We start from the raw sequence: 22599 nt of genomic DNA, 5'->3' as shown, positions 1-22599 counted from the left end.
CAGGATAATAGGGTATTAGGAATAAGGGTTTTCAAGTATTGGTGTATTTGGGTATTTGAATATTTGGGTAATAGAACATTACGGTATTACAGTATTAGGGTATTAGGGTTTCACAGTATTTGGGTATTAGGGTATCAGGGTATTAGCTAAGGGCATAAGGATATCACAGTATCAGGGTACATGTATTAAGATATAATGGTAATAGGACTGAGTGGAATCCAATTCGGTTTGTAATCATATGAGAGATTAACAAAATCGGATGACCATGAAGCGGGAGTCCGATTTGTTAATCACGAGTATGATTACAGACTGAATTGAACAACACGATGTCCTGTTACCAATTAATCAAAACTATGACAAAATTTGAGAAACGAGCAAACCATCAATTAAGCGCTGAACAATTAAATGTTGTTATGAATGCTGAAAAACACAGCAGTTTACTCAACAAAGTGCACCACAACAGCGCGCGCAAAATGACGCGTACTGTCCAATTACAAGCATGACGCGTACACTGTCCAATTAATGCTCAAATCGGGCTGCTGATAGCCAATCACGTTCAAGAATTTTGTTATAGTTTTGATTAATTAGGGTATTAGGTTATTAGGGTGTCAAGGTATTTGGTTATGAGGGTATCTAAATATTAGGGTTTTAGGGTATTAGGCTACTGGAGTATTGGAATATTGTCAGGTTTTTTAAAACTTTAAAAGGTATTGGGTTAATGGAAGATTAGGGTATTGAGGTTATGGGGCATTAGGATATTGGGGCAATAGGACCTTAGGGTATTAGGGTATTAAGGTATTAGGGTATTAGGGTATTAGGGTATTAGGGTATTAGGGTATTAGGGTATTAGAGTATTAAAGTATGGCAGAAATGGAATTATAAGGTATTGGAATATTGGGGTTTTGGGTGATGAGGGTATTAGTGTATTAAAGTATTAGAATATTAGGGTATTAGGGTTTGGGGGTATTGTATTGAGTTATTTGGGTATTGGGGTGTTGTGGTATTGGGGTACATAGGTATGAAGGGAATTGGAGTATTGGGGTGTTAGGGGTATTAGGGAATTAGGGTATTGGGTTAGTAGGTTATTAGGAGTAAAATAATGTAGATATTGGGGTTTGGAGGTATTAGGGTATTAGGGTATCAAAAGGTATTGGGGTAATGGAAGATTGAGGTACTGGTGTATTAGCATTAAGGGGAATTAGTGCATTAAGACATTAGGGTATTAGGGTATTAGGATAATTGGTTATTAGGGTATGAGGGTATTAGTGTAATAGATCATTGGGGTATTACAGTATTGAGCTATTAAAGTATTGGTGTATTTGGGTATTAGGGTATTTGGGTGTTTGAGTATTTGGGTATTAGGGGGTCGGTCCATGAGCCAGGACTATAAGGGGTATAAGGGATATGTATAAGATTGTAAATAATACGGTTCCGGACTATCTTAGTTCGGACTTTGTCTTCCGTTCCGATACCTTATAAGGGTTAACCTATAGCTTAAGAGATAGTGAACTGTACTTTGGAATAGTTTATCCTTGGATATTTGTCAGTCACCCTCTCGATGAATTTAAATCTAAGTTGAAGAATTATCATTTTGATGGTTATTTTATGTAAGTTATTTTGCCTTTATACACAGCTTCCTTGGAAAGCAGTTTTTTTTTTTTATCATTTCTCTTATTGCAGTAGTTATTAGTGATTTATTAGTTAGGTAGTTAGATTAATTTAATTTAGTATTGTTAAGTCCTGAAGGAAACACCATGTCTAAACAAAGATTTTACCTTACCTTACCTTACACCTTATACCCTCTTATCCCTTATACCCTTACACCCTTATATCCTCATACCCTTATACTCCTTGTACCCTTATACCCCTTATCCCCCATATCCTTTATACCCTTATACCCTTGTACTCCTTGTACTCCTTATACTCCTTATACCCTTCTACCGTTATAGCCTTATACCACTATACCCTTGTATCCCTTATACCCTTATACTCCTTATACCCTTGTACCCCTTATACTCTTACACTCCTTATACCCTTATACCCTTGTACTCCTTTTACACCTTATACCCTTCTACCCTTCTAGCCTTATACCCCTATACTCCTTATACCCTTTTACCCCTTATACCCCTATACCCTTGTATCCCTTATACCCTTATACTCCTTATACCCTTGTACCCCTTATACCCTTATACCTCTTATACTCCATCTACTCTTCTACCCCTCTACCCTTACATCCTTAAATCCTTATACCCTTATACCCCTTATACCATTATACCCCTTATACCCTTATACCCCTTATACCCTTATACTCCTTATACCCTTGTACCCCTTATACCCTTATACCCTTATACCTCTTATACTCCATCTACTTTTCTACCCCTCTACCCTTACACCCTTAAATCCTTATACCCTTATACCCCTTATACCATTATACCCCTGTACCCTTATATCCCTTATACCATTATACTCCTTATACCCTTGTACCCATTATACCCTTATACCCTTATACCTCTTATACTCCATCTACTCTTCTACCCCTCTACCCTTACACCCTTAAATCCTTATACCCTTATACCCCTTATACCATTATACCCCTATACCCTTATATCCCTTATACCCTTATACTCCTTATACCCTTGTACCCCTTGTACCCCTTATACCCTTATACCCTTATACCTCTTATACTCCATCTACTCTTCTACCCCTCTACCCTTACACCCTTAAATCCTTATACCCTTATACCCCTTATACCATTATACCCCTTACGCCCTTATACCCCTTATACTCTTATACCCCTCATACCCTTCTACCATTATAGCCTTATACCCCTCATACCCTTATATCCCTTATACCCTTATACTCCTTATACCCTTATACCCCTTATACCCTTATACCCCTTATACCCTTACACCCTTTTACCCCTTATACCCTTATACTCTGTGTACCCTTATACCCCTTATATTCCCTCTATTTTTTTACCCTTATATCCCTATACCCTTACATCCTTATATCTTACTCCTTATACCCTTATACCCCTTAAATTATTATACCCCTTATGCTCCTTCTACCCTTCTACCCCTTTTACTCCTTCTATTCTTCTACCCTTATCCTCCTTTTACCCTTAAACCCTTATACCCAAATTATACCCCTTATACTCCTTCTACCCTTCTAACCTTTTACCTTAACAACTAGCTTTATTTGCATGACCATAAATACATACAGTGTTGCAAAAGCTTTTGTAGACTAAAACTAAAACAGTAACGATCATCATGACCATATAATAATGTTATACAGCGATCAAGTTACATTGGTTTGATTTGAAAGTAGAATATTGCATATATCAAAGCAAGGTGAAATAAATTTTGCTAATTGAATATTAATATGATGATTTGAAGAAGTCTTAAGTTCGCCAATGGCTTGCAATGAGAATAATATTGATTAAAAGTCAAAATGATATGTTCTATTTTTTTTTTTTTATAAAAGTTATTTCTTACAATAGAGTATTTATTGCAATATATAAGAAAGTGAGATTCGTCTTCAATTTGATTAGATTCACAAATAGGGCAGAGTCTGTTAACTCTCGTAATTTGATCATATCTACCAGTTTCAATCCTTGGTTTGTGATTGCCTATCCTAAATTTCACTTGTTCTTTCCTTTTGCTTAGTTTGCTTGTTAGGCCTAAATAAGGGAAGGGTGTATAATCGTTCTTAAAAGTGTTGAAAAGTTTTAGTTTAGTAGAGTTTTGCATGGTATGTGGCCAATGTAAAATATACTTTTGCTGCATTAGGCCAACATAATGTTTAATTTTAGTGTTACTTAAGTACGTAAGATCAAAACAAGGGAAATTGTATGCCCCTTGCTCCGTCACTATGGATTGTATTTCACAATGTGCATTGCTAAGGCTAAGCTCAGTTTGCTGGGAAGAGAAGAACCAAACTGACACATAACTTTTCCATAATTTGACCACTTAGTTAAGTGGCCATTTATTGTAAGATCATCTCAAATTACAATAGAACTGGAAATGAGTAAGTTGATCCTTTCAGGAAACAGTTGGCCCTCTGCACAAATGTTTCCAATCTGAGGCAACTCTATAGGTAACAGAAGAAATATATCTAGTTCTGTTGGCCACCAGTACGATACACACAATGCGGATACACTTGACCCCTGCACAAAAGATATACACTCTGCCTGAGGAATAATACTATACAGATAAATGTTTTGAACTGCAACTCCGCATGAGCATATGGCACTGGCTTAAGTTGGGACTGCCGAAATAATCCCAGTTGTGGAAGTGCGTATAAACCGGAGAAAAGCATTAGATTTCCAGCATCCAAAGGCCCTAATCTGTGTGTCTGACACTCCCCAGGAAGCGGCTCCAATTCTAAAACTGCACGTCTTATACTGAGCAACATTCAGATTGCAAATTAAAACTGAAGGTCTTCTGTTTAAGCAGCAACAAAGCAAGATCGAAATATTGGAGAGGTATCTGGCCTGCAGAAAAGAGGTCCCAGAGACTGTCCTCGCAAACTTAGAAACTCTAACAGGAGAGAAACTGGGTAAACTGGTATCTCTTGGTATATGAAAATATCAACTGGATTTGAAGCGTGACTATCATGATCGTAATTCCTGACTGTTAGCTTGATCGCAATGACAGTACCCTCCTGGGTTTTCAAAAATACTGTTTGACTGATAGCGATTATATTTTGACGGGGTTAATGAGCTCGGGATGTAATTTCACCAACTCTTAGGGCAGCGGAGAAAGCGATAGATACATCGCTTGGATTAATTTCCTACTATATAATGATGATTTTGTGTGTTCACATTCTAAAATGATATCTTCAAGTATTGGCGATGTGATAGGCAGTTTAAACACTTTGAGAGTGTGAATTTATACCCTTATACCCTTATACCCTTATACTCTAATACACTTATACCCTTTTACCCTTTTACCCTTGTAACCCTTATACCCCTTATACCCTTTGTACCGTTTTACCCCCTATACCTTTAAACCCCTTTACCCTAATACCCCCATATAGTCCATGGCCCAGAACCCCCAAAAGAAACATTTTGGTACCACTCAACTGGGGTAATTCTACCATACATTTTTGAAAACTGAAATTACTCTAGTTTTATACTATGTATGATAGCAATGCTAAATGAGTAGCGTAATAGGATAATGCGATTTGTCACGTGACAAGGTGACGTCACTCAGTTCTAGCTTATTAATTATACGTAAATGGTTCTTTGTAAATAAAATTGATTGAGATTTCTGTCAGACGAATCTTTAAACCAATTAGTTAAAACTTACATGAGCTGTAAGGATTTTTTTCCATGGCAACGCTAAAAAATAGTTAAATTTCCTCAGAAGACTGAAGTATTATTTTGAATTCGTTGATCTAGGAGAATTTTCACCAAACGGAAGCGGGAGATAATAATTGATTCACAACGAATGATTTTGGTGAGTGATATGCAGTTGTTACCAAGACAGTAGGTCTCAATACCCTTCCGCCATCTTGGATCCGCCATCTTAGATGTTACAACACTCTTATTCTAAACCAAAATGTGGCAAACGTGTTTCAAATTAAAAGCATTTTCCCTTTTGATTCAAAGCACTTATAATGTAATTGTTAAAAATCGTTTGAAATGCTCCCTTATGTTGAAGTAGCACGCAAACTTATAAGAAATATTTTAGAAATATTGCCTTAAAAAGAGAGTATTATTCACGAAGTGGAGTAATGATTTCATAATTTTCTCAACAATATCTTTTAGCTTAACTCTTCCTCATCCTTCTCGTCATCAGAGCATTCGTCATCAAGAATCTCTTTCTCTTCAGCACGGTTTTTGAAGTCGCAAAGGCGGCACATATTGGTTCATTGAAGTCCATTTGTTAGGCAGGCGCTGGTAGGTAGCTTGCATGATTTTGCACAAGAACAGGAGAGAACCTCAAGAAGAACTGCAGGGGCTGGTTCTTCACTCATCCATTTGATGGATAAGTTGTCGTCCTCCTCAACCCACCCATGACCAACTGTTCAAGGGAATTGAGGACACCTCTGTAGACTTCGTCTCCAAATAGCTGCTTGATAGTTTGCTCTCAATGAGTGCATCCTCAAATAATCTACAGAGGGAGGTAGCTGGGTCGAGTTAACTTTGTCTTGTTCGGCGCAGAATAAACTACAACAAAGTCCAACAGCGTTACATACTCCATAATCATACGATAATCAAAGAGACCAGTTAACTACATAATCAAACAATCAATCAATCAATCAATCAATAAGGTCTTTGTGGTACAGCAGTACATCTTGCAGCTGAACTCTTGGAGCTTTGCAAATCTCTCATCTGCGAGGTTCCACTCGATGTCTATTTCTTGAAATAGGGTTTGAAATGACTCGCTTTGTTTAACAAGCTTCCGAGCTTTTACCTTGCCCTTTCCCGAAAAAGCACTGAAACTGTCGCAACCAGTGAAGGCGTAGAGACCAAGGGGAGATCTGCACAGTTTCGATACCAAGATTTGAACAAATCTTGACATATCCATGTATGTTGTTCGAGTTTGTTGACTGCGTGATAACAGCTCCGTATCCTGTGGCTGCTGCAAGTGCATAAGGAAAAAACCTGATATCTGCTTCCTCTTACTTCGACCTTAGTTCTTCCCTTGCGGTTACTCCGATATAAGGAGAATTCATAGCAGTAATCCTCGGTCATTACATAGATTGCCTTTCTAGCGAGCCTCTCTCTGTGCCACTCATTTTGCCACTCTTCTGAAATGAATTTTATCGGGAGCGATTTATTCCTGTAATTGGACAGGAACTTCCGCCATTGATTAACCGTGTGACCTGCCTGGATGTTTGTGAATTCATGACCGCTTTTTGATCCTCTTTCCTGTCTCTCGGGGTCCTTGATCAAATTATCTCTGTAAAAGTCCAAGACCACGTCAATACACTGGCTGTCTTTTCCTTCAAACAAAACCAAGGACGTCACACTGACAGCCACTTAAGCAAACGTTTTCTGGTCACCTCTTGTCTTCCGGACCATTGCCATTCCGTCCATAATTCGCGCGTATGGCCCGGCTGTGGAATCATGTCTACTGCTCTCATGATTCTTCTGGAGCTCCTGTGCAAGTGATACTTTGTTGGTTTTCCTCAGTGATCCATCAGCCGAAACAAAGGCCCACGGGAGAGGTCGTAGAGGGTGACACAGTACATCATTGGAGCAAACAGCGTACGATCCGCTTTAATCACGAGAGACAAGGTCAATAGTTCTGCCATCACCCTCAGCAATAGCAGCTTTTCAGATCGAGGCATCTGCGTGCAAGTCAACGCACTGAGCCAAAGGATCGCGTGTTCTTGTATCGTTTTTATGTGCAGTCTTCTTTTCCCCGCAAAAATGCATATTTTCGGATAAGTTCTCCTCGTGCTTGCCTCTTGCCGACTAGATCTTGGCTCTATGTTTTCCAAATAAAACTCTGATTGACCAAAATTATGTCGCCGTAATTGTGATCTGAATCAAGCACGGAAACAGGTATTTTCCTTTCTCTAGAATACGTCTTCTCAGTCTGATTTAGAACCATTTAAATCGCCAGTTATTTCTACCTGTATGACATTTTAAGCTCCTTTTGTTTCCGTGACACGGAATTAAATTTAGTTTCATTTTTTTCTGTACGTGTTTACCTTGTGAATTACAAGCGTTACCCTGATAACATTCATACTCACTATGTCAATAAATCACTCTGAAACGGAAAACAGTGCCATTTCAATCTTTGTTGAACTAAACAAAACCGACTTCTTCCATCGGTTTAAAATAATTATCGCACTGATGGACAAATGGCGTCATGTCGCCTGGTGTGGCGGTGTATCTAACTCGAAAATATATTTCTTTTTCACTATCACTATCCGTCCAATTCGTAGTTTTCTTACGTAATATAATGACGAAAAACGAGAGTTTCAGACGTAATTCGCCATTTTTGAGTTATTTTTTTGTAAAAAAAATACCTCTTAGTCGGCGCGTCGGGTATGTCATGGACGGGTCAATGGATGAGTGACTGACTGACTGACTGAGTATGGGTGGGAGGGAGGGAGGGAGGGAGGGAGGGAGGGAGGGAGGGGGAGAGAGAGAGAGAGAGGGAGAGAGATGTATGTATGTCACACCAATCAGATTGGATCTACTATAAACAGCCAATCAAATGTCTTGTTGTAAAGGTAAATGGTATATAAGAAGATTTGATCCCGACACAGTTTAGAACGGCCATATTTATTCTTCTATAAAAGAGGAGCAAGTATTCATATATTGGGCTTACTGCGACATTTTCTGTGGGTTAGGCTGAGGATTTTAGTTACGTACGAGATGAGCTTTGAGGTTTGAAACAGTTCGTGAGTTAGTAGCATGCAAATGCAACGAGATATTTATATTTTTAGTTACAAAGGTAACTTGATACTCTTTTTTTCACAAGGAGTCAATTCAATTAGAGGTTACGAATCGTCGCTTCTAGTTCTTAGGACATGTTTTAGAGGAGACGAGATTATTTAGATTTGAAACAGTTCTAACGTTTACAATAGTAAGTGCAGGTGACGATTGTTTCATTCTTGTTGTATGCAAATATAACGAGATATTTTTAGTTTTTAGTTACAAGGGATAATTTCACACTCTTGTTTTTTACAAGGGAGTAAATTCAATTGGAGCTGACGAATCGTCACCACTCTTTCCCACGAGATGTTTGTTATCTTTAGTTACAAATGGTAACTTAACACTTTTGTTTTTTATATGGGAGTAAATTCAGTTAGGGCTGACAAGTTATCGGCTATTGTTCCCAAGATATTAAACAAAACAAAAGCTTTCATTTCTGGACGGTTTTTACATCTCTGCAGTAGCAGTTTACTTTTATTTGATGGGCATTTTATGACATTCTTTTCAGTCCGATATTTTTAAAGGTAAAAAGTATCAAAACTGCACAAATGTTCTTTGAAGACTGCGTGGCACCAAGTTAAAGTGCAATTTAATTAAATCAGACTTTCAATGTGTCAGAGATGTTTTTTTCTCTTTCTTTCTATTTTCGGTGAAGTAGTGTTGTTGTGTTGTGTTGTGTTGTGTAAAAAGGGTAAACTTAGGACCCGTATAAAATGCGAAAAGGTCTCTCAACTTGAGTATTTTTGAGCAAGAATTCCCCTTGGGGGTTGGAAGGGCTATGTGATCAGTGAGTGAGGGAGTTATGCATGAGCACGTGTCACACCAATCACAGCGTGAGTTGTATCAAAGAGCGAATCCAGGAGCCCATGACGAATGGGCTCCTGACGAATCAAAGAAAAAAATAAGATGGTATCTACATTAATCTGGAGACGTGTCAGAGTACTCTAGTTTGTTCAGTCAAACATTTTATGGCTTACTATTTAGCTATCTTACCATTACCGATGTACCATCGTATGTACATCCTAAATTCCCAGTTTCTTTCTTGCTGTACATCGCAACCAAAAAAAATTGTCAAATTAACCAAATCATTACTGTAAACAGCTCCATGAATGCTCCTATCTCCGAGACTTCACACAAAAAATATTCTTGCACGCGTTGCGTGCCTATGTTCGTACAAGGCAACAATTGAAATGATGCAAATGCCACAATTTGTTGCGATGCATAGACTTGCCACAAGTCGACTTCATGAATTTCAGGGTAGAATATGTTAGGCCGAAGGACCTTTCAGAAAGTCTATCCGATGCACTGCATTTTGGCGGAAATTTTGCCGCCGTATTTACATTAACAATTACGCACTTTACTCTGATTGGATATGACCTCCACTATGTAAATACCGTTTCGTTTCTGAGAAACGAAACAAAAATACAACTGAGTGAACAATAATTTATTCACTCTGTAGGTCTCGTAACATTCAGGTGAAGATCGAGCGAGTAACCAAAATCTCGAAATATTGCGCGAATTTTGTTTTTGAAAAGCAGCAGTTGAGAACAGTTGATCGGTGTTGTCTTGATGTCTTGCCGGCTAACATAGTGGAGCTAACATCGTTTCTCTGGATCTTCCTTTGGAGTGGAATATGTTTGGAAGGTATGTGAAATCTCTTTGCAATTTGCAATTTGGTCATCTCAACCTAGTAATTGCTTACTTAGCGATTTATTGATACAAAGATATATACCCTATCCAGTAGCGTCGATAAGGTTGCGCTAAACTGTCTACACCAAGAGCTGAAAGACTCGAAAGAGGCCTTGTTTCCACGGATGTTGTTTTGTTTCACTGTACATGTCTTTGCAGATCGCTTTAGTTTACTCAAATAGACACTGGTTTCGACTCGTGGAGTTCAAGTTGCACGAGTACTTTCACAGGAGTTCAAGCTAGTGAATCATGTATGATGATTCATGTAATGATGCAATAAGCGTATTTGAATAGCAACAAATCATGTGATGATTTGATCTGTACCCTAAACACCATGGCATGATTCCATTGCTCCCTAAATAACAACCATGATGTCTGGAGGTGTGTTAATATCATGTCTGGAATCATAACAATGATTCACAGTCATTTGATTCATAGCATATTGCCAACTGATGCGTAAATCATGTCTGGAATCATACTGACAATGATTCACAGTCACATGAATTATAGCCTATTGCCAACTGATGTGTAAATCATGTCTGGAATCATATCAATGATTCACAGTCATGATGGCCCGGACGCACTGGGCAAATTTTTGTTTATTTTGCGAAAAAATCTGTCATCGATTCCCTGAGACACTGAAGTGCGTCCGGTGATTTTTAGATCTACCAAATTTTGTCAAGGCTTACCAAACTTCAAAGACGCCGTCGTCCTGCTTCGGAGCAGGACAAATTTTTGTCAGGCGTGAAATCTGACAGATTTGTCAATTTACACGCCATGATTTGAAGGAAAATGTCAATCAAGAAAATTTGATCTCTATTTTTGGTCGGAGTATTTCAGTCCGAAGTCCGCCAAAGTTACATTTATATTTGCGCGGCAATCAAACGATAAACACGGAAGATTCGTACCTCGGTATGCTCCATGACGATCCGTTCGCACTGTACGACTATTACGGTTCCCAAGTCTACGTTAACGTTCCAGCTGCATCTCCAGGACCAAGCTCTGCTCAATTTGTACATCCGTATGTCCACCCGAGTCAGCCGAGTACAAGTACAAGTGCAAGTTTCACGACTACATGTAATCAAATTGAAAGCAGCCAAGCAGACGAGAGCAGAAAAAGGGGCAAAGGTTGCGAACAGCGCGCAAGCGATGGTGTTAATTTCCATGTGATTGACACTTGTGGTTAACAAATATTTTGCTGAGATTCAGTGCGCCCACGCTTGACAAATTAAAAATTTGGCAGAGACAAATTTTGTCGAGATTTTTGGAAGGGCCAAACAAATTTTGTCAGTCCAGTGCGTCCGGACCCTTATAACCCATTGCCAACTTATGCGTAAATCATGTCAGGAATCAACAATGATTCACAGTCATATGGATATTATAGCCTATTGCCAACTGTAGCGCCTACCTTTCGGTATGAAATGGGGCGCGAGAACGCAGTAGTACGAGTCATACGTCTAACAATCCAATCCGTTTATTCAGCAACGATGTTGTGACGTAGGCTTACAAATCATCCGGGTTCAGGACTGTTAAAGACTGCTATGAACCATACTCATAAGTGGCTTCGGGTGAAACTAAAACTAAACCAGGTAGCGAAGTTACAAAAACACTAGGTAGCGTTTCAAAACATTCTCCTTCGCACGAGGAACAGTCAACTAAAGGTCCCGTCTCTAAACTAAAGCATGATGCTGACTGGTGTTTTATAATCATTTATCTTTTTCTCAGCTCGTGAGGGCGCGGAATTTAACAAATCCTGCAATCTGATTGGTTCCTGAAGCGGGCGGAATTTTCTGTCCACTGTTGCGATCCTACTTTATCGGTTCTTGTCATGTTGGTGTCTCGCAACGTTTTTCACGTAGTATCAGTCTTGCAGTCTATTGTTTGTCTTCAGAATTTTCTCATGCGGACCGCCATAGCGGGTGGAATCCGTCGTGTTGATCTATTTTCGCGTACGAATTAGCGGTAATCGTCAATCTTTTGCCCTTTTTACACTTCCATCGACGACTAATCAACGCAAGTTTATCTCTATGGCCATCCCCCCTCCATTTTTTTTTTTTTTTTTTTTTTTTTTTTTTTTCGTTTATTGTTGAAGGCTTTTTCTGATTTTGGGTCGGTCGGTCGGAAAAGGAAAAAAAAAAAAAAAATAGAAGCGCCAACATATACTACAAGCCATTTCAATCCCAGGTATGTTCCCGTCCCTTTTCATATGGGATATACACCCTTTCCCCCGCCCCCGGTAAAATTAGTTAGTAGTATTGCCCAAAAGAAATACTTTATGTACTTTATCACCTAAGAGAAACATCAGCGAAACTTTGTTAGTTTGACATAATTGGCCATTGATGAACCCGCTCAAAATGAGAAAAAGAAATCTTTCATTCAATGATTTTTCAATTTTAGGTACATGTACAAGAAAACTCGAGTTTGCATCATAAATGTATTTTTTGTTTATTCATGACATTGAAAGTCAAAATAAACAGTATTTCAGGGCTTCACGAAATTCTGTCACAAAAATTGATTTCTTAGTGGCAAACACATGTATATTAGCGAGAAGTTCTTCGAGTGAACGTTTGTCGTGCAAAACGGAATGCAATGCATTTCAAATTGAGTCTACACTGTACATGTCAAATTGACCTTGCTCTCTGCGATTTTCCAATGATCATAAGAAAGTACTTGATCTCGACTATTAAGCACTGTCATGCTTTCAAGTTCTTTTCTACCACGTCTCTTCAAGTACGTACCCTCCTGTCTGTTTGTTGATTTTCTTTGGTCGTTTAGTTTAGTCGGCAAGTTGACCTTACTGTTATGACAACAGATTACCACTCAAGGGTGTAAACAATTCAAGATTTGGCATAAAGATTTGCAAAGCATTTTATCATAAGCGTACACTTTCAGGGCTTTTGTGCGCCTTCAGCTTTTAGATCCTAAGGGAACTCGCTTTTAGTACGTAGCACTGCTATCAACAACAAGACCTCAATTTATATTTTATTGAGGGAGTTGGAGGACCCATTGTTTTGAAAAGCCAGAGACATCAATAGGTGGCTAAAATAACAGCGTGTTGCAGCACATATCTTTGAACATTTTATGAATGCAAACTAATTAGGTAAGAAAATATAGACCATTTGATAAATGAATTTCACAATTCAGCTATGTTAGATGTGCTTGTCGTTCAGAGCATGGTTATGGTCAACCAAGATTAATGCAAAACAACATGTGAGGCCCGGGGGTGCCTGTGTATTCCTTATCTGATTAACTTTTTGCCTAAATGTCCCGTATCCAGCTAATTACACGATACGATGTATCCCGGGATATCTGTTCTAAATATCCTACAACCCACCAATTCTCTCATGTATGCCTTGAACTTTTTACCTAAATATCCTCTATCACAAAACACCAAATAGGGTCTCACATGTGTACCAAACACATTTTGAAAATTCCTCTCAGCCTTTAAATCAATTTTTAAAAAAATAGGCTAAACGGAGAGTTGTGTTATTAATTAAGTTGTTCTAAAAATTCCAAAAAAATTGATATTCCAAACGATATGGTTTTGAATGTCAATAAATATATATTGTATTTCATATTAATTTTCATATCAGTGATATTTAAAGAATATGACCGAATTGAATTTATGAAGAGAGATTATGTTGGACAATTACACAACCTTTGCTCTACTATATTTATACGTGCACTGACAAATGATTAATGAAAACATATTTATTTCTCTTTGAATCACACCATCTCAACCTGAGCCCCTGTCCACACTACGCCGGAGAATTTTGGCTCGCTGACCACACTAATCCGTCACGAAAAGGGAGTTTTTCGAAAACTCTCTTCAAACCACAGGAATTTGAAAACGCCGGCTAATATTATAAAATGGAGTAATGGCGCTCGGTCAATATGAAGTAAATGTTCGAAACAGCAAACTTGTATTTCGCGATTTTTGCATCGTATAAGCTAGCGGCAGTAATTGAAAACACGCAAAAAAGGCCTTAATTGTTCCCCCCTAACAACTCTTGAATTCGATCATGCATCTCTTGAGATGGATAATACATGAAATGATGATTCTGCTTCCACTAATGATGTTCTGTGCACACATCGCATCGTAATATGATTTCACAGATGATGTCCCGTGCACACATCGCATCGCATTATGATTCTACCAATGTTGTTCTGTGCTCACTCCGATCCGGCCTTATGATTCAACTGATGATAACAACTCGTACAATGTATCGAGGTTACTGATGATTCCAGAAATAAGTTCATATGCACAATAGACATAAGGGTTATGATTCCACAAATGATCCCATGTGTACACATTACAACAAAGCCTATGATTCAGAGATCATTTTATGAACCCAAATAACAGCATAGTTATGATTTGTTACTGTTCGATTACGCTTACTGCAGCATCACATGAATCATAAAACAGGGTAACCCGAAAACACTGACCCCCGGTCCGCGGACCCCCACTACGGACCGGGTCCGCGGACTACCTATGAACCGGTCCACGGATTACCCCTACGGACCCCCTCTACGGACCACCTCCCAAAATAGAATGAAAATAAGAAACAAATATTTCACATAAGGCTTGTCTGATAGATTACTTGTGTCGGCAAAATTTCCAACGTTATAGTGTGCAAATGTAACATTCTTGGCTTCAGGCTCCGGCGGAAGTTATATCATTACTCATTGCCATTTCCTTTACCGTGGCCATACAGTATATGAAACACTGGGAAGCCTCCAGGACGCCTCCGGGAAGCCTCTGGGAAGCCTCGAATATTGTGCTCTTTCCCCTCTGCCATTTTGTTCAACCCATTCTCGCGTAGATTCGTGAAGTCGTTCCAGGCTTCATAATTTGCTTAGCGGAATTACAGATACAAATAAGCTTAAACCGCCTATTTGAACTTAAAAACATACCTCCCATAGGCCGATTGAGCCACAAATGAAAGTTAAAAACTTTCCTTCTTTTTGCCATCGGCATCTCCTTACGGTGTAAAAGCTTTTAGTCTTTTTTTTTTTTTGGGGGGGGGGGGTGAAGGGGGGGCGTGTTAATTTCATTTGCACATTTCGCCGATATGAGTTATCTATTAGACAACCCATCAGTGAAATTTTTTTTTTTTTTTATTCTATTTTGGGGGGTGGTCCGTAGAGGGGTCCGTAGGGGTAGTCCGTGGACCGGTCCATGGGTAGTCCACGGACCCGGTCCGTAGTGGGGGTCCGCGGACTGGGGGTCAGTGTTTTCGGGGTACCCTGATAAAACATGATTCATTAGCTTGAATTCCTGTGCTTTGCAAACTTCCTTTGTTAAGAAAAATTAGTGGCAAGGCTGTAGTTTGCGCCTCTCAATTTGATTCTTGCGCCAATAGACTGAGTTACTTCTCATTTAAGGGAAAGAAGCCTTCTTAGCACTGGTTTCCTTTTCATTCGGGGGGGGGGGGGGGAGATGAACGAACAGGAAAAACAAAAACAACAACTAATATTAAATTCCATGAGAATGTTTGCATTCGGCAAGAGTCAAATTTTTGAAGTTGGGTGAAAATTGCAGAAGCATGGCTTTTTGTTGAGAGTTTGTCAACGACTTGGAGAGTAACTTTATGGCAAAGTTGACATCCATCGTTGAGTGCGTGAGCTTTAACAAAAACGGGAAGTGGAGGGACTTTCCCCAGGAAACTTGTGGTGTGTCACAAAGCAGTCTCGTAATTTCTCAAACGGTCAGAATAGCCACATAATGGTCGTAAATCATGGAAAGTCAAAATAGAAGGTACGGTCTTCTGCTGCATCAATCGTTTGACAGCTAATCTGTCACAAATTGCGTGACGTTGCGTGACGTGGGTTTCCTAATTTCCTTTTCAAAGGCAGGCGCGTTGAGAACATGACGGTAGTCGGAAAGTTGCTATTTTTACTTTTCGCCTCTGTTAGTGCTTTTCTTGTCAAAACAATCAGAATGTTGTTATATAAGCAATATAAGCAATATAAGCCTTAATTGACAAGAAAAGTCGACTTCATTTTTGGAGACGCTTTGTGAGTCATTCATTCATCAACCTGACAGAGTGACGCGAAAGGTGAGTGACGTGTCTACAGCTGATTGGCAATATCAAACAGAAGTGAAAAATGTGCAATGTGCAGTTACGTCTTTTCTGTGGGTTGGAAATCCTCAAAAAAAAAAAAGACATTTTATACAGTAATCTTTATTTATTCATATTGTTCTTATTTATTAGAAACTGTCCATGCCAAGCAGTTGTTTGTTTCACGACACGATGGGACCTTTAAAAATAACTGCGGGCTCAGTGCGTCATCGCCATGTAAAACCATTCAGCAAGTTACTGTGCATGCGTCTGATGGTGATGTAATCAATATAGACGGCACAGGAACGTCACGTGACCCTTATCCGTGCCGGAACGAGAAGGGATTGGATCTAGCTGGTTTAGTCCTGCGCAGCTACAAGAGTCGACCACTTATTTCTTGCAGGACGAATGGACTTCGGTTTTTTTGCGGCATCGCTTCTCGAGGAGTCTTTTTAGAAGAGATCACCTTCGTTAACACCTCAATTCACCTCTTTGAATGTTCTTTAAACATGGTCGCCTGCAGCTTTATAAACAGCTCTGTTCCTACACTCACCTTGAAATATGATACATACTTTATGAGAAATGTTCAACTGAATGGATGCATCTTTCAGAACAACAGTGCTAGTAGTATTACAGTCTATGGAAATTCTTCCGTCAGTTTGAACGTTTCGAATTCTGCATTCGTCAAAAATAAGATACGCGGTGAAGAAGACGCCATACTTAACATGTCTATTCAGAACTTACAAGCAAATCAAAGCAGTATCAAAGCTAATTTTACTGATATAAGAGTGACACATAATCACTGTTCAGGTCAAGCATGCTTTCAAGTTTTTGCTAACATAAAAGGAACTGACTTAGTTCTCGTTATGGAGAGGGTACTTTTTGAAAACAATGCGGCTGAAGTAAATATCTTGGACCTTTATGGCTTTTCAAACGGGTTCACTCATTTCAAGTCAACACAATTTCGAAAAAATACAGGCAGAGCAGTCAAAATCCATAATGGCAACTCAATTGACCTAAAAATTGAAACATCGATTTTTTCTGGGAATGGAATACCTTATTCCAGAATAAAACCTTGGTGGGACTACGAGGAAAGCAATGGAGGTGCAGTTTTAGTCGATGGATTCACACAGGACGCCTTGGTTTCCATGCACGGTTCAAACTTCAATTCGAATAAAGGCGGAAGTGGCGGAGCATGCGCATTTGTCAACATAGCGCGGTCGCTTTTAGTGAACTTAAAGAACTGTCAGTTTGTGCGTAACGAAGGAAGGTTTTCCGGTGGCGCTGTAGCTGTGGGAAGTTTCTCCAAACGACTCAGAAACTCTGACTGGGTATATATTCACGGCTCGGAGTTCAGTGGTAATAAACTGATGAGAGATCCATGTGATGAAGGTATTTGTGGAGGTGGCGCAGTAGGTCTGTACGCGAATAACATGGGTAACTTATCAGCAGTCAATGACACTTTCACAGATAACAAAGCGGAAGGAAAGACTGGCGGAGCCATTTATGCTGAGGTAGAGTGTCTCTAGCGGACGTGGAAATTCTGAATAGTGAATTTCTCCGTAATTGGGCCACGGAGTTTACCAGCACCCTAGATATGGACTTTATTGATTCATTTCAGCCACGAGTAACTTTACAAAACCTGACATTTATTAACAATAGTGGTGACGTAAACTATTCTCTCACTAGAGATGTCACGTCTGACATTGATATTACGCCTGGCAATAGCCACGTCGTGTTCCGCTCATGTAAAATACAAAAAAATTCCGGCGGTGGGATACAAGTACACTGGACATCAGATTATGGGCGACATTTGGGTTACAGTGCGAGTTTTGTTATGGAGAACACTTTTATAAGTGAAAATATCGACTTTTTACTGGGGATCTACATTCTAAAGCAAGCATTCCAACCGGTGTACCACTTAAAAAATGTTTCATTTGTGAACAATAACTGCAACCTTTATAGCTGTATTTCTTTAACGGCCTTGAATAGCAGTTGCTTGTTTCACTTGGAGCAGAGCACATTCCTAAACAATTTCGGCTCTTCAGGAGTATTATATATTGTTCCATCGCAGCCCGGCAAATCCACTACTCAATTACGGACGATTATCAACAACACTGAATTTCGTAACAACTCTGGAGGCGAAGAAAGCATCCTTACGTTACTAAACTCTTACTCCATTGAAATTCAGAACTGTAATTTTATAGATAACTTTGGAGGGGTGGTTAGTTCGCATTTAAACATAGAGATTTGTCCAGGCATTTTGAAAATGTGGAATACTAGCTTTTATCAGTCAGTGGAATCTCAAGTGGTTTATGCTGTAGGAGGACAGTCCAAGTGTGTGGCGACATTCAATAGATTTTTGGCAGTAACACAATCTGAAAATGTCGAAATTCGTAAAAGCTCCTTTATTTTGGATCCTTTTAGCGCAGACAGCAAAGCTATCATTGTTGTTGAAAGAGCGGCCACGGATATCTTGGACGGCTCTGTGCGAATTGAATCACCAATCAACACTAAGCTTAATATGCAACGTCTAAGAGAAAAGTATACTTATCATGAACAAGTGGTCAGAGTATCGGTTTGGTTCAGTACTCAGCGTTGTCCTGTAGGAACGTACAGTATCCGTAGAGGCATACAGAGTGGCGACAGTGTCAAGGAACTAGTAAATTGTCTTCCTTGTCCAGTTGGCGGCAACTGCTCTTCTTCTCTCGCTGCTCAGCCCAACTTTTGGGGTTATCCTGGAATCAACGACACCGTTACCTTTCAGCTTTGTCCAGAAGGTTACTGCTGTTTGCCATCTGTCGATAAAAAATGCCTTTATGACAACAATAGCTATCTGCTTTCCGGTTGCCAAGGTAACAGGACGGGCATTCTTTGCGGACAATGTAAACGTAATTTCACTGAAGGTCTGTTTACAGCAGAGTGTGTTCGAGCGAAAGACTGTACCCATAGATGGTATTTGGCTGTTTTCTTCGCACTAACGCCATCGTTTACCCTGTATCTCATTAGAAAACCCCCAGTGTTTGAAACAGTGGTGAGACATTTAACATGGTTAATTCCGAGACGCAAAGAGGAGAATTACCAAGTTCCTTACAGCCTAGAGAGCACGGCCAAAAAAAATGCTTCTCCAAATTATGGCTTTTTAAAAATTATCTTTTACTTTTATCAAGTCGCTGGAGTATTGACCGTATCCTCATATGGGGTAGAAAATCTATTGAGAAATGAGATTGCCTTGCCCATTACCAATCTTTTGAACTTTAAACTATATGTCAATATTAACTGGAAGATCTGTCCTTGGCCAATTTTCACACCACTTTTAAAAACAATGTTCAAAGTGGTAACAGTGATGACTATTTTCTTCTCGATTCCAGTTATTTACCTTCTGCACAGCGGTCTAAACAAACTATGCAAGCGCAGGCCGACTTTTCCGCCAGCTGGTCCCTACCTTGGAGCTGTCCTGGAAATAGCGTTGCTAGGTTACTCAGCAGTGACTGGTACAACAGTGAGATTACTCCACTGTGTAAGCATTCAGGAAGTGTCCAGGTGGTATTACGATGCCCAGTACTTTTGCTGGCACGAATGGTGGCAGCAAGCTGCTTTCGTCGTCATTGCCCTGAACTTGTTTCCGTTTATAATCACTTTGTATTTTGCTTCGCTGCAACTCTATCAAGGCAAGATTTCAGGAAAGATATTTCCACTGGCCAGCATCCTACCTTTTCCTTATCTCCTCTTTGTTTTCTTTCACTACGTAAGGAAAAAAATGACCACGAGACCGGACTATCAAGTAATCCCTTCAACTGCCAGCTCAGTTTACGAGGAAGAACATGACACAAATTCTTCCACAAGCATCAAACATTCACTTCTTGAGGTGTTATGCGGTCCATTTGCAAAGCCACAAGATGACCAATCAAACGGAAGGATCTACTGGGAGAGCATTCTTATTGGTCGTCGATTCCTTATAATTGTGATCGGTTGGTGGCAGCTGGAACATGCGCTTATGCGCGCTGTGTGTCTGACAATCCTTTGCCTCGTTTTCTTATTGCATCACATATCCCAGAAGCCTTTCGACCAGTCTTGCGCCAACGTCACCGAAACCGTGTCCTTGGCAACCTTGGTCATTATAGGAGTACTAAATGTTGGCCTTGCATCCGCAAGAAGTGACGTCAGCGGTATCAATCAACCGTATTTCTCCATTCTTTTGACGTCAGAAGCAGTATTACTGGGTATTATACCTATTGTTTGTGCTATATTCCTCTCGTTGTCCCTTGTTTTGCAAATTGTACGGGTGGTGATCATCCTATTGAAAGCTACTCGAACAAGATGGTTAATTTTCAAACAAAAAGGTGACATACAGTTGTTCGCCCCGGTTGGAGATGAGTGTTAGCTTCTTTCTACGTGATCGTAATAGAACTTTAGATGAGCAACTTTCAAATTTTGAGTTATATCTAATGAGGGTAAAAGTACCTTTACGAGAGTGCCTGGAAAGGCTTATCTAAATTATATTTCGTGCCGTGAGTATTTTTTTTTTTTTTTTTTTTTTTTTTTTCATCACAGATCATGGATATCGCAATTTGAAGATCGTCTAATTGCACAAAATACATTAGCTATGTCACATCGTGGTGTGTGTGTGGGGGGGGGGGGAGGGGAGGGGAGGGGGAAGGGGGAGGGGGGAGGGGGGAGGCTTTGTGTCAGTTATGTCCGCTGAAGGCGACTACCCTATGTTGATAAATGCGCATGCTCCGTCACTTCGGCCTTTGTTTGAACCTTGAACCGAACAGAGAAACCACGGTGTTCTGTGTGAGTCCATCAACCACAAATGCTAGCGCCTCTCCGATTAATATTCAAATTCTGCATCGAGACGAAGTCCTAAAAACCTTGAAATATCCGACGGCTTATCGGCCTCGAACAATATTTTTATCAGAGCGCGTCAAATGCCCAATAAGAGATCATGTCGTGAAACGTTTCTAGGCGAAAAATTTAATTCCTCGACTTATTATAACTTTGATTGTGTATCAAGTAAGTTTTAATTTCGTCACCGTTAAAGTACAGAGTTAACGTTATCGGCCTCAAGCAGTACTTTTATCAGAGCGCGTCAAATGTCCAATAAGAGGGCATGTCGTGAAACGTTTCTAGGCTAAAAATCGATTTCCTCGACTTATTATAAATTTGATTGAGTATCAAGTAAGTCGTAATTTCGCTACCGTTAAAGTACAGAGTTAACGTTACAATTAAAGTTGCATGTAATAGGAAGCGGGATAAAATAATCAAATTAGTTCTGCGAACAGTGGTGTATTTAGCAGCATGATTGTCAAGTAAAGCCATGTTTGATGGGAAATTAGTGCCCACGGATCGTTGTAGAACGTGAGTAGGTCTTGAATCCCACGCGGACTTAGGTATCTGAGTGTGGATTTTCTTAGCTGATAAATGTAACAATTTTTGTAACCCTATGCATGATTAGATTGTAATAGAATATGTAGATCGTAGAACGGAACGTGTAGTGCTGAATTGTCGATAATAAAGCCTGAATCAAGTGAAAGTATACAGTCCACGATTACTGAATTAGCGTGTGCGGAATTCTCAGTAACGCAAGTCGGAAATTCTGCGAAAGCGCAAACCTTATCCACGCAGTCTTACTTTCAGCCCAATTTTCATCCACCAGTGAAATTTACTGCTCTCAGATCTGAGCAGTCAGTTAAATACACGTTCTTTTTAATCAGCAGTCTGTTAAAGTTTTGACCTATTCGTAGCTATTAGTTGAGCCTCAACCAGGAACTGAACTTGCGAAATGCTTATGCGCTGGTCAGCGCACTTACCGAAGAGAGGAGTGACGGAGTGATTGAGTGATGGATGGAAGAAGTGAATTTTAAGCCATAACAACAACTAGGAGACGGCTTTCAATGATAGATAGAACATTTTACAAATTTTTAGGTAAAGTTAGAGTAGACCAAGAATAAATGATCTGACGACAAAAATAAATTGAACGGATCGTTACCAAATCACCTTGAATGAAACGGGGAACGTAAAAGAAAACTAAAACGAATTTGATACCGATGAAATATTGAACTTTACAAAGACAGGAACTGTATTAAACAATTTATATTGATTGCTCAGAAAACGCTACCTTTGTAAGCTTTGCCTTGCAGTGTGTGTACACCCCTGAACATTGAAAATATATGAGGTCGAAGAACCAGTTTTGGTGTCGGTCCGCATTTTTGTCAATGAAATGAAACAAATCGGGAAATCAAAGGGTTCTTACAGCCAGCTCATTCATGTAATGACTTATGTGCATTGTGCTCTTTGGTTATGAAATGTTGGTACAGTTGAACCCAGTTAATCGGAAGCCTCAAGGAAACAACACTTTGAAACAGCACGAATTAAGCTCATTATTCTTGGGAAAATATTTATCTTCCTTATTGGGATTGGAAATCAGAGAGTCCTCTCGATGGGGGG

At 39.6% G+C, this 22599-nt stretch overlaps 1 protein-coding gene and 1 pseudogene across 2 annotated transcripts in view; one reads left to right on the top strand and one right to left on the bottom strand.

Moving 5' to 3' along the window:
- The window catches only part of LOC145503211 (uncharacterized), a 285864-nt gene that overhangs the window by 48141 nt on the left and 215124 nt on the right, over positions 1 to 22599 (bottom strand). The window lies entirely within an intron of this gene.
- LOC145503376 (uncharacterized) lies at positions 9838 to 20777 on the top strand (annotated as a pseudogene). The gene is made up of 2 exons (XR_014051462.1): positions 9838 to 10042; positions 16303 to 20777. The product of XR_014051462.1 is annotated as an uncharacterized LOC145503376 (transcript).

The sequence above is a fragment of the Orbicella franksi genome, chromosome 11 (assembly GCF_964199315.1).
Source record: "Orbicella franksi chromosome 11, jaOrbFran1.1, whole genome shotgun sequence".
NCBI lineage: Eukaryota > Metazoa > Cnidaria > Anthozoa > Scleractinia > Merulinidae > Orbicella > Orbicella franksi.
Note: the sequence above shows the minus strand (reverse complement) of the source record. Positions and strands in the feature narration are given on the sequence as shown.